The following is a 13,523-nucleotide window of genomic DNA, read 5'->3' on the forward strand; positions in this document are numbered from 1 at the left end:
TTTTTGCAAATAATCATAAGTTTAGGCCAAAATGTATACTGCTACTTGTTTTTTGTTGAAAATAACCCAAATCAGTGTCACCTATTCTGTAGGAAAGTTATAGAGTCCACAAACTATGGTATATACAGTGCATCCGTTTCCACATTTTGTTATGTTACAGCCTCATTCCAAAATGGATTACATTCATTATTTTCCTCAATAATCTACATACAATACCGACAATGTGAAAGAAGTTTGAAATCTTTGCAAACTTATTAAAAATAAAAAAGAAATACATCACATGTACATAAGAAGTATTCACAACCTTTGCCATGGAACTCAAAATTGAGCTCAGGCGCATCCTGTTTCCACTGATCATCATTGAGCTGTTTTATAACTTGATTGGAGTCCACCTGTGGTAAATTCAGTTGATTGGATGTGATTTGGAAAGGCACACACCTGTCTATATAAGGTTCCACAGTTAACAGTGCATGTCAGAGCACAAACCAAGCCATGAAGTCCAAGCCACTCCTCAGTATAAGGCACAAGACAGCCCGCCTGCAGTTTGCCAAAAGGCACCTGTAGGATTCTCGGACCATGAGAAACAAAATTCTCTGGTCTGATGAAACAAAGAGTGAATTCTTTGGCCTGAATGGCAAGTGTCACGTCTGGAGGAAACCAGGCACCACTTATCACCTGGCCAATACCATCTCTACAGTGAAACGTGGTGGCAGCATCATGGGGATGCCAAGCTTAAAGCATCATACACAGAAAGACGTGAGGCTGTAATTGGTGTCAAAGGTGCTTCAACGAAGTATTGCTCAAAGGCTGTGAATACTTATGTACATGGGATTTTTGTTTTTGTTTGAAATCTTTACATATGCTATAAAAGTAAAATAAAAAAAATACTTTTTTCACATTGTCATTATGTGGTATTGTTTTGTAGCATTTTGAGGAAAATAATGAATTTAATTCCATTTTGGAATAAGTCTGTAGCATAAGAAAATGAAGCGTTGTGAATACTTTCCGAATGCACTGAATATCTGAAAATCGATCAATCCCGTACTGACGGGCTCTTATTTCTGGAGGCCTGAAAACACCAGGACGGTACAAATATCCCTCAAATGCCCCTTTTTGGAAAGTAGATAGTCCAAGGTAAGCAAGTTTTTTTTTAAGTTGAATTTTTTTTCAGCAATAAATGAATAATGGCGCCTGCTCCACCTACAGTGTATACAAAAAGTCTACACACCCCTGTTAAAATGTCAGGTTCCTGTGATGTAAAAAAATAAACAAAGATAAATGATTTCAGAACTTTTTCCACCTTTAATGTGACCTATAAACTGTACAACTCAATTGAACAACAAACTGAAATCTTTTAGGTGGAGGTAAGTAAAAATAAAAAAATAAAATAATATGGTTGCATAAATGTGCACACCCTTAAACTAATACTTTGTTGAAGCACAACTTGACTTGGCAATATTTGCCCACTCTTCTTTGCAAAAACACTCCAAATCTGTCAGATTGTGAGGGCATCTCCACTGCACAGCCCTCTTCAGATCACCCCGCAGATTTCCATTCCAAAACTTGAATCTTCTTCTTCTAGTGAAGCCATTCCTTTTTTGATTTGGATGTATGCTTTGGGTGGTTGGCATGCTGAAAGATGAAGCTTGTCTCATGTTCAGCTTTCTAGCAGAAGCCTGAAAGTATGGTGCTAATATTGACTTGTATTTGGAATTGTTCATAATTCCCTCTACCTTGACTAAGGCCCCAGTTCCAGCTGAAGAAAAACAGCTCCTATGCATGCTGCTGCCACCACCATGCTTCACTGTGGGTATGATGTTCTTTTGGTGATGTGCAGTATTGTTTTTGCGCCAAACCTGTCTTTTGGAATTATGGCCAAAAAGTTCAACCTCGGTTTCATCAGACCATAACACATTTTCCCACGTGATTTGTGGAGACTTCAGATATGTTTTTGCTGAATTTAGCCAGGCTTGGATGTTTTTCTTAAGAAAAGTCTTCCGTCTTGTCACTCTACCCCATAGCCCAGACATATGAAGAATACGGGAGATTGTTGTCACATGTACCACACAGCAAGTACTTGCCAGATATTCCTGCAGCTTCTTTAATGTTGCTGTAGGCCTCTTGCCAGCATCCCTGACCAGTTTTCTTTTCATCAGTTTAGGAGGTTCCTTGTAATGTCACTGCTGTACCATATTTTCTCCACTTGATGATGACTGCCTTCACTGTGTTCCATGGTATATCTAATGCCTTGGAAATTCTTTTGTACCCTTGTTAGAAGTTTTTGAGTTAATTAATATTTTAAGTGATAAAAGTTTCTGAAAATATATGTAAGTTATATGTACGGTAATAAGTATGGTCTCTGAAGGTCACAGAACAACAGAGAGTACAGGGAGGAGTGGTTTTGCTGAGTAGGTATTTCTATTTTTGAGTTACTATGTCAGGACAATGGGTGGAGTTATGCTACTTATCTATAGACTGAACCATATTAGGTATATATGCAAATATGGGTGTTATTAGAATATGCTGACATAACATAATGAAACAGTATAAAAATGGAGCAGGATTATGAGAGTAGGGTAGATCGGTGGGAAGAGAAGGAACTCAATGCTTTGAAAATGTAACACCAGAAGAACCTACCACCTTAGAAGCCAAAACCATGCCATATGTTACCAGATGTCAATCTTGTCTTTGCTTATCTTTCTGAACAATAAAACAACTATTGGACGAGCGAAGGATTCTTCAATTTCTACTCCTGAAAATACGTAGCAAATGCAGCCTTGGATGAAGACATACATATCTCCGCTACACACCCTTTAGGAGAAGGGATACTGGTTCACATAATACACAAAGACTTTGCTATTCATTAAGAAACGCCCCTGTGAGTATAGTAGAATACTAGAGTAATATGTATTTTACTAAGAAGTGTATGTATGTAGAGTTTCCATTACATTTTACGTTTCTACTACTTTTTGGAAAATCCAGGACTTTGTGAAGACGTAATTTAGTTACGTATGTGAAGATATCTGCCAAGGTTAGTTCCTAAGAAGGTGAGAAAGTCTCACATAAGAAAATATTGGATTGTTACCCAAGAAGAAAAAGTGTTGAAACAGGAACAAAGACTTCACGTTATTTGAAAAAGTCACCATTGTAGGTACAGAGGAAAATGTACACTTTGGGTGAGCTAATTTGGAAGTCGGATTTTGATATTTGAAGATGGAAGGTCCAAGCACAAAGGCAAAGAATAAATCAACAGGCAAGACACTACAGCACACAATTCAAGAAACAAGGCAAAAAGCTACAAGAAAAGAAGAAAAAGAAAGATAAAGCAACGAACAACAAAGTTAAAAGGACATTATTCATCTCTTGTTTTATTTTAAGTACACACAGGACTATCATACTAACAAGGGGTGAGTGTGTTTGTTTAAATGAAAGAATAACATGGGAATCGTTAACATCTCTAGGCTCAGAAGTAAGTCTCAGTACGATCGGGAAAGTTATATATTTCATATGTATGGAATATAGGAATACATGCCGTAGTAAGGTAATTAATTATGCCAGAGTGTAAAGAAGTTCTTTTAAGGAGATTAAGTTTAATGCTGCATGTATATGTTTATGTATTAAGCCCTGAACAAAGTTTTCAGAGAAAAATTATTGATTAAGATTGTGGAAAGAACTGTATGAAATTGAGATAATAGAAAAAAACATGATGTTTAGTGTTTTACAAAAATTCTAAAGATTTGGTTGCAGGAAATAATAAGTTGATGTACAAACAAAATATGTTTAAAAAGTGATAAAAAGGTTAAACATTAAAAAAAACGAGATTGTTACCGAATTGTACAGTGAAGAGTGTACAAACCATGGTAGCCAAGACTGTCAGTAACAGATCATTCTCTGAAGAGTATGTGACATGTGAGGAGTGCATTACCAACAGAGAGATGCAGATCAAGTTACAGACTGGTCAGTCATGCCATGACATTTTTCACTTTTATGGATCAAAGCACAATGCATTTTTGTGTTAAATTTTCCAGATACTTGGAAGAGGGTTAACTGATGAGGAAAATATATATTTAAAAGGTATTATTCCTTGCTAAAAGTAATTGTTTTTAAAAAATAAGATTTTTTTTTAGCCCTTAATAACTTTTTTCGAGAGTTCATTGAGATTTTTGCAGACAAAGTATCTGAGTAAATGTTAATGAATTATATAGGCTTACTGTAGGGCAAATATATTTTTAATAACAAAAGATAACTTATGTACAAACATTTGAAGATCTGAAGAAAGCTCTTATAAATTTAGTATTTTTGGTAAATATAAAAATTTCTCTCAGTCATTGTACATTCAAGTGTATGTGGATGATGAGACAATTTCATTGGTATTTATAAATAAATGTGTTAGGAGTGCATTGTCCAATGCTACAGATCTGAGACATTGTGGGTTTTGCACCATTTGTTTTGAAAAACATCTTATGTTACACTAAAGGTGTTATTACAAGGAAAACAGGAGGTGTCAATACACACAGCTTTGTCTAGTGGCAATTGGATGTTAAAAAGATCAGTTGTAGTGGGATATAAATACATGGTGACTAAGGGTGTGAGGGATAGACCCACAGTTGTGTAAATTAAGAATGAAAATGTAATCTTTTCAACTTTTAGTGGACATTTATTGGGGAAATTATTTCTTGTGCTTCTATAGATGGATCCAAATATTGGCACAATGGAATGACAATATTCATTTTCTGTATGTGTCTACATTAAAAGCTGATCTTAAGACTGCCATGTGTTGGTTTAGCAGTCAGTGACAGAGCAGGTGTGGTTCAATCAATCATACTGTATGAGGGGAATGCTTGGTTCTGAAAAGAAACTTCAACATGATCAAATTTCTTTCAGAAACAGAATATTTAGGAAAGCCCAACCTAAATGAATGTTCTTTTACAAAATTAAAATAAATTGTCAGTGTAGAGAAAAAAACAGTAATCTGGCAAGATTATATTTTACAAGATTTAATATTAGTCACAGGATAAAGAGGGGGGCTATGACATGTTGTCTTAGTTAGAATCAGTACAGACTGGTAAAGGAGATAACATTTATTGTAAAAATAATTGGATTCCAACAATAAGGGATAGAGTTATTTTTAAATGAAAATATTTCTTTTTGCATATCCAGTTACCTGACTGACTGATTGATTTTTTGTTTAAGCTAATGAAGGAAATTCTGAACTATTCATTATAGAACACTTTGTCATCAAACTTCTGAATATTGTTTTATTTGTTTATAGAATTATCTAAAGTGAAAGAGGCCTAACCTGATACTACAAAGTATTGAGGGATTTGGCAAATCTATATAGATTGATTATATTCATTTTTCACTTGCTACAGGAGGATTACAAGGATGTTGTATTTTTAGTTAATGTTTCTTTTTGATAAATTAATTGAGGTAATTCTAGAAAAAATTATATTTTTTTATAAAAGCTAAGTTGTTGTGAACTTATGACATATTCCATTGGGGTTGGATTTCAAACCATGGAATCAGTTAATGATTTAAAATTTTATAGAACAGGTAGTGAAGGACATGTATGCAATTTTAGGTTTAGTAAAGTTTTTGTTTCTTATCATCTTAAGTACTCAGGTATTGTAGAACGTATGAATAGTATTGGTTAAGATGATAAAGGTAAATATTGGGTGACTTATTTACCTGCTATAGTTTAAAAACGTTATTATTTTCTAAACATAGGGTTTGTTAACTTTTTGAGTTAATGACAGGCTTTTGAGATTAGCATACTTAGTTATTTATATAATCTGTTCTATAGAAAGTAGTGTGGTTGCAAATTTTGCAAACAACAAGTATAGGTATTTCAGAAGTTTGTTCACAAAACGTGGCTAGGCCTTTGCTAAATTTAAAAGAAGTGATGAGAATGAGATTTCTACTTCTAATGAGTATGTTTAGAAATGTATTCCAGTAGCTAAAGTTATGGTTAATAATTATAGATCTGAAGGTACCAAGGATGTCAACAGAGATGTCAACTGGGATATCAATTGGGAAGATTATTTTGTTATTTTTAAGGTACATTGGGATTATAGTTTTTTGTTTCAAAAGTATTGGTAAGAATAAAAATAATTGGTAAAAATAAGAATAAAATGGGTAAATACAGAAAGGATTATCAGTCTAAAATGGTTTAAATTGATTAATGAAAATTATTTAGGAAAACATAATTTTTTTAAAGAATTTGATACTTGTTTTCATTTTCTTTTATAGATATGTCTTTTGTTTCTAAATTTAAAGAAAACGATTTCTTTATATTTTTATTTAGTTTTTTTGAATTCGTCCATGACAATGCAACAAGCACAACTAAATTTCTATTTGTTACTATTTCTTTTTTTTCTTATTTTTTGATTATGTTATCAAGGACTATCATATTTTGGTGAACTTGCATCAAAAGCGACATATTGATCGGTCGATCATTATGTGAGGGGGAGTTAGGATGATTCTCATAAGAATTTTTTTATGAATTATCTGAATAATGATGATAGTGATAAGATAATAGGAAAGAAAAAAGGCTATAATTAGAGTATATGAAGAAAAGGATTTCAATGTGTCTAAACAAAGTTATTGTTGAATTAAATAATTTTGGAATGTTTGAAAAAAAAAAAAAAGAAATAGAAAAGTTGTTTGCTGGTCATGGATAGATGGATAAATAAATTGAAAAATAAATATAATGATAGATAGAATATATAAAATATGACAATCAAATAATGGGAAGGTTTTTATGTATTTTGTTTCAAATATGTATTATGGTTAGAATGAAACAATTTTATAAATTGATTAAGGAAGAAATGAAAAAAGGTGAAAAAATTATGACAAGTATTTTTAGTCTGAAAATTACTTCTGGTTTATCTGATCCAGTGATTAGCTATGGTACATCTGGAGCAATTGATTCAAAATGTGTATGAAAGGGCTATAAATGAAGTGTGAGTGATTTAGGTAATATCTAAGTTGTGTGAATGTCATTTTGGTACCAGTTGTTCTCCATGTCCAGAGTTTATGACTAAAGGTCAGTAGGTCAGTGGTTTCACAGATAAGAATACACATAGAGAATGTGTCATATAATGGAACAATATACTTGAAAAGAAGATCATTTTAAAGTAAAATCATAGATTATCCATAAAATAGTTATATGATATGGTTAAAGTTATAAGAGTTTCACAAGAAGTTAAATAAATGTATAAAGCTGAAAGAAGAAAATATTTAATATTACATGATTTAGATGGAGAATTAATTAAAATGAATAAATATAATAATTTATACTTTCTCAATGGAATGAATTATTTAAATATTTTTCATAGAAATATCTCAGAGTTTTGGAAAACGTTTATGTACAATATCTGACACATTAAAATGTATTAATGTGTATTGTATTCATGTTTATTGTAGTGTTTGTATTGGAAAAAAGAGAATCAGAGACATTTATTATTTAAGATGAATGCACTTATTTGTTGAATATAGTGCATTGAGGGAGAATTGTTAGAAGTTTTTGAGTTAATTAATATTTTAAGTGATAAAGGTTTCAGAAAATATATGTAAGTTATATGTACGGTAATAAGTATGGTCTCTGAAGGTCACAGAACAACAGAGAGTACAGGGAGGAGTGGTTTTGCTGAGTAGTTATTTCTATTTTTGAGTTATTATGTCCGGACAATGGGTGGAGTTATGCTTCTTATCTATAGACTGAACCATATTAGGTATATATGCAAATATGGGTGTTATTAGAATATGCTGACATAACATCATGAAACAGTATAAGAATGGAGCAGGATTATGAGAGTAGGGTAGATTGGTGGGAAGAGAAGGAACTCAATGCTTTGAAAATGTAACACCAGAAGAACCTACCACCTTAGAAGCCAAAACCATGCCATATGTTACCAGATGTCAATCTTGTCTTTGCTTATCTTTCTGAACAATAAAACAACTATTGGACGAACGAAGGATTCTTCAATTTCTACTCTTGAAAATACGTAGCAAATGCAGCCTTGGATGAAGACATACATATCTCCGCTACACACCCTTTAGGAGAAGGGATACTGATTCACATAATATACAAAGACTTTGCTATTCATTAAGAAATGCCCGGTAATATGTATTTTACTGAGAGTAGAGTTTTCTACTGTCTACTCCATTTCTTTCAACCCTTCTCCTGATATATATATATATATTGTAAGGGATCTTCCCGGGGTAGGGTGTGTTTGGACACAGTTCACAGCAGACTTGGAATTTGATAAAGCAGATCTTGGCGTTTATTCGTGGTACAAACAGTCCAGCAAACAAAATATACAGCAACACCGTGCTTTTCTAAGTACAACAAAAATAAAAGTCCTAGCCCGGATGGGCGCTTACTAACAGGTTCTGCTCACCTATCTGACACTTACAAACACAGCGTCTTTCACCTGGATATCGCAGGGTGGGTTTTAGCTCCAGCAGTGGCTGTGCTTGCAGCTTCCTTCAACACACAGATTGTTCATTCCCTGGCTGAGAAGCAATCACCTGCAGACTCTGCAGTGCCTTTAGCTTCCCAGGCTAATTAGGATCAAAGCTCACCTGATCCCAAACCCAGAACTGGATCGGGGGATGTGGAATGACAGGTCCCTCTACCAAACCTACCTGCCATTCCATATAAACCCAGGCCCGGCAAAATTTAAATAACAACTCAGCAGCATATCGCTGCTGAGAAACTGATCCATCCTGGATTTACCATCTCACACTGTGTAGCAACCTAGGTGAGATGTACACCCCCTCAACCACTTCTCCAGTGACATGTCTACATATCCCCCCCCTCTTTTTCAGACCGGAGGGCTGAGCCTTTTGTCCCCACAGACAACTTACCCTTGACAATGCGTCAGCATTTGCCTGTAATTTCCCTGGCCTGTGTTCCACAGTGAAATTAAAGTTTTGTAGGGAGAGAAACCATCTAGTCACTCTTGCATTTCTCTCCTTGTTTAACTTCATCCATGTTAGGGGGGCATGGTCTGTCACCAACTTGAATTTCCTGCCTAGCAAGTAATACTTTAACGATTCTAGGGCCCACTTTACTGCCAAACATTCTCGCTCCACAATGGCATAATTTTTCTCGGCCGGGGTTAGTTTTCTACTCAAGTACGTCACCGGATGCTCCTCACCATTCACTACTTGTGAGAGTACTGCACCTAAGCCTGTGCTAGAGGCATCTGTCTGGACCAGAAATTCTCGCCTGAAATCGGGGGTGACTAACACAGGTGGTTGGCACAAGGCAGACTTAAGGCTTTGGAAAGCCTCCTCGGCCTCTGGGGTCCACGTGACCATTGCTGTCTTTCCGCCCTTTGTCAAGTCAGTTAGCGGAGCAGCAACTGAGGCAAAGTTCGGCACAAATCTACGGTAATAACCCGTAATACCCAGGAAAGCTCTAACCTGTTTCCTTGTCAGGGGTCTAGGCCAATTCTGTATTGCCTCAATTTTATTTAGCTGTGGCCTAACCAATCCTCTTCCAACAATGTAGCCCAGATATTTGGCCTCTTCTAGGGCTAGAGCACACTTCTCGGCATTTATGGTCAACCCTGCATCACTTATGGCATCCAACACGGCCTGTACCTTACAGAGGTGACTTTCCCAATCAGGGCTAAAAATGACCACATCATCGAGGTAGGCGGCTGAGTAATCACGATGTGGTCGCAGAATCAAGTCCATCAACCTCTGGAAAGTTGCAGGCGCTCCATGTAACCCGAATGGCATCACTACATACTGGAATAGCCCATCAGGGGTGGAGAATGCAGTTTTCTCTTTAGCCTCACCAGAAAGTGGAATCTGCCAGTAGCCCTTTGTGAGATCGAGGGTGGTTATGTACCTGGCGTTACCCAACTTCTCAATCAACTCATCTACCCTGGGCATAGGATACGCATCGAACTTGGAGATCTCATTCAACTTTCTGAAATCGTTACAGAACCTCCAAGTTCCATTGGGCTTTGGGATTAGCACAATTGGGCTGGACCATTCACTCTGTGACACCTCAATTACCCCCAGAGCAAGCATACGTTTTACCTCGGCAGATACGGCTTCCCTACGTGCCTCGGGTATCCTATAGGGCTTAAGGTTTACTCTGCTTCTAGGCTCAGTTTCAATGTGATGATGGATGAGGTGTGTACGCCCTGGGAGGTCAGAGAACTTGTTTTTGTTTTTCTGTAAAAATTCCTGAGCCTCCTGTTTCTGTGACACTGATAGAGTATCACCTACCTTGACTGGAGGGATTGGTTGTGACAAATTATTAACAGTATTTGTCGCCCCCAAGGATTCCCTGTCTTTCCAGGGCTTGATCAAGTTTATGTGATAAACTTGGAAAGGCTTCCTTCTACCTGGTTGGTGCACCTTGTAGTTCACCTCACTGATCTTTTCAACAATTTCATAAGGACCTTGCCACTTCGCCAAGAATTTACTCTCAACAGTGGGGACTAGTATAAGGACCCTATCGCCTGGGTTGAATGTCCTGATTCTTGCGGACCGGTTGTAAATTCTACTTTGGGCCTCTTGAGCTCTCTGGAGGTGTTCCCTTACCAGGGGCATTACAGTGGCTATACGGTCCTGCATTTGTGCTACATGCTCAATAACACTCTTGTATGGGGTGGACTCATTCTCCCATGTCTCTTTTGCAATGTCTAGTAGACCCCTAGGGTGATGACCATAGACCAACTCGAATGGTGAGAACCCTGTGGACGCTTGGGGCACCTCCCTAATAGCAAACATGAGGTAGGGTAATAAATGATCCCAGTCACGACCATCTTTTGCCACCACTTTCTTTAACATATGTTTCAAAGTTTTATTAAATCTCTCCACCAATCCGTCCGTCTGGGGGTGGTACACAGAGGTACGGATGTGTGAGATTTTAAATAGTCTGCATAATTCCTTCATTACTTTCGACATAAATGGCGTACCTTGGTCAGTTAGGATTTCTTTGGGGATCCCAGTCCTAGAGAACATATAAAACAACTCACGTGCAATTGTTTTAGATGCAGTGTTTCTTAAGGGTACAGCCTCAGGATAGCGGGTCGCATAATCCAGGACTACCAAAATATACTGGTGTCCTCTAGCTGACTTTACAATGGGACCCACTAAATCCATGGCAATACGCTCAAAAGGCACCTCTATAATAGGGAGCGAAACCAAGGGACTGCGAAAATGTGACACTGGGGCACTAACCTGACATGTGGGGCACGACTCACAGTATTTTTTAATGTCATCATATATGGCCGGCCAAAAAAACCTCTGGAGAACCCTCTCTCGCGTTTTGTCAGTCCCCAAGTGTCCCCCAAGAACATGGTTATGTGCCATGTCAAGCACCTGACGCCGGTACGGCTTAGGTACCAGAAGCTGTTCCACAATCTCATCCTTAACCTTATTAACCCTATAGAAAAGATCATTAGTCACCGAAAAATGTGGAAATCTTTTTTCAGCATCTGGTTCCTGAGGTACCCCATTCATTACAGCAACCTGCTCTCTCGCATTTTTGAGAGTGGGGTCCTGTAATTGTGCAGCCCCAAAATTATCTCTAGACACCTCTAAGTCTAGTATATTTTGCTCAGTGGGAGGAGCCTCCTCCTCCCCAGCCAGGACCTGTAAAGGAAAACAATCATTTTCATCCTGCATACTTTTATCATTCACAGTGGACAAGGCAACCCCCTTAGAGGTATCCTCACTCCTTTTGGGGATTTTTCTTTTTTCCCAGAGAGCCCAGAATAATGGAAAATCGCGCCCCAATATTACATTATGCATGAGGTTTTTAACCACACCCACTTCATATTGTACGGTGCCTTGTTCAGTCCCGACTTTAGCCAGCACTATAGGGTACATTTTTGTATCACCATGTATGCACACAACACTCATATGCTTTTTAGACTCTAAGTCCCCAGTCACCAGGCTAGCATGCACCAAGGTTACAAGGCTTCCTGAGTCCATTAACGCTTTAACAGGAAAGTCATTGATTGTAATATCGCAGATTTGCGGTTCAGTCTCTAGTCCAGGAACTGCAGCACAAGATGGTTCCGCAAATAGCGACTGACGCCGGCTAGCGTCACATTCCATGGGTTCAGAGGTAAGAGGGCAATGGGCCGACACGTGTCCCGCCTCATGGCATCTCCAACACTGGATAGGGCCTGGTCTCTTTGGCAAGGAGTCCTTTTCAGAGCCCCTTAGCCACCCGGGACCATCACCAGTCTTTTGTCCCTGAGACACCACTTGAGCCCTTTTCCCCCCATCAGCACCCCTCCACACTCCCCCAATAGATGGAAGTCTCTTACCAGCTGACGGCACAGATCTGGCGCTCCGGGGAGGTGAAGATGCTGCAGGAACATCACGGAGGTAGTCCTCAGTCGCCTGGAACCTCTCCACAAGGTTGACAAGTTCGTTTGCATTCTTAGGATCACCTTGTCCCACCCAGCGTTGCAAGTCAGTAGGAAGGGCTCGGAGGTAGCGATCCATCACGACCTTCTCTAGGATTTGTGCAGGAGTAGAAGTGTCTGGCTCCAACCACTTTCTTGCCAAATGGATTAGGTCATACATCTGGGACCTCGCTGATTTGTCCAGACTGTAGCTCCAGTTGCGTACCCTCCGGGCACGGACTGCAGTAGTAACTCCTAGTCGGGCAAGCATCTCCTCTTTTAGCCGAGTATAGTCCTTAACCTCTTGCTCACTGAGGTCATAGTAGGCCTTTTGAGGTTCACCTGTTAAATAGGGCGCAATTACCTCTGCCCACTCAGCGGCTGGTAACTTCTCTCGCTCAGCCACGCGCTCAAATACTGTTAGATAGGCCTCAACATCGTCCTCAGCAGTCATCTTTTGCAGCGCTTTCTGCACAGTCCTTCTCCCAGAAAAAATCTCTGGAGCGGCTCCCATCACCACAGGCGCCTCTCGATTTGCTATCAGGTGCTCAATAAGTTGTTGTTGTGCAGCCATGGACTGTTCATGTCGTCTATTGGCCTCTATCTGAGCCTGCTGTTGTGCAGCGATCATCTGCTGTTGTTCAGCCATGGACTGTTCATGTCGTCTATTGGCCTCTGTCTGAGCCTGCTGTTGTTGCAAACTCACTTGCATAAACTGCTTCAGCATCTCCTCCATGTTGCTGGACTGTTTTTGGAGTGTAGTTGCAGCTTTCACCCAGGACATCAGCAGCTGTAGCCAAGTCTGTCCACACCGTTGCCCCTAGCAACCGCGTTGCCCGCTACCTCCACCAATTGTAAGGGATCTTCCCGGGGTAGGGTGTGTTTGGACACAGTTCACAGCAGACTTGGAATTTGATAAAGCAGATCTTGGCGTTTATTCGTGGTACAAACAGTCCAGCAAACAAAATATACAGCAACACCGTGCTTTTCTAAGTACAACAAAAATAAAAGTCCTAGCCCGGCTGGGCGCTTACTAACAGGTTCTGCTCACCTATCTGACACTTACAAACACAGCGTCTTTCACCTGGATATCGCAGGGTGGGTTTTAGCTCCAGCAGTGGCTGTGCTTGCAGC

At 38.7% G+C, this 13,523-nt stretch overlaps 1 protein-coding gene and 1 long non-coding RNA gene across 7 annotated transcripts in view; one reads left to right on the top strand and one right to left on the bottom strand.

Annotated features, from left to right (window-relative positions):
- The window catches only part of WIZ (WIZ zinc finger), a 290,134-nt gene that overhangs the window by 80,688 nt on the left and 195,923 nt on the right, over window positions 1-13,523 (bottom strand). The window lies entirely within an intron of this gene.
- On the top strand, window positions 2,275-7,972 carry LOC143960954 (uncharacterized). The gene is made up of 2 exons (XR_013270386.1): window positions 2,275-2,878; window positions 2,983-7,972. It is a non-coding gene; the product is annotated as an uncharacterized LOC143960954 (long non-coding RNA).

Source organism: Lithobates pipiens, unplaced genomic scaffold (assembly GCF_037356315.1).
Source record: "Lithobates pipiens isolate NorthernLeopardFrog02 unplaced genomic scaffold, aLitPip1_a1.2 Scaffold_8, whole genome shotgun sequence".
Taxonomy (NCBI): domain Eukaryota; kingdom Metazoa; phylum Chordata; class Amphibia; order Anura; family Ranidae; genus Lithobates; species Lithobates pipiens.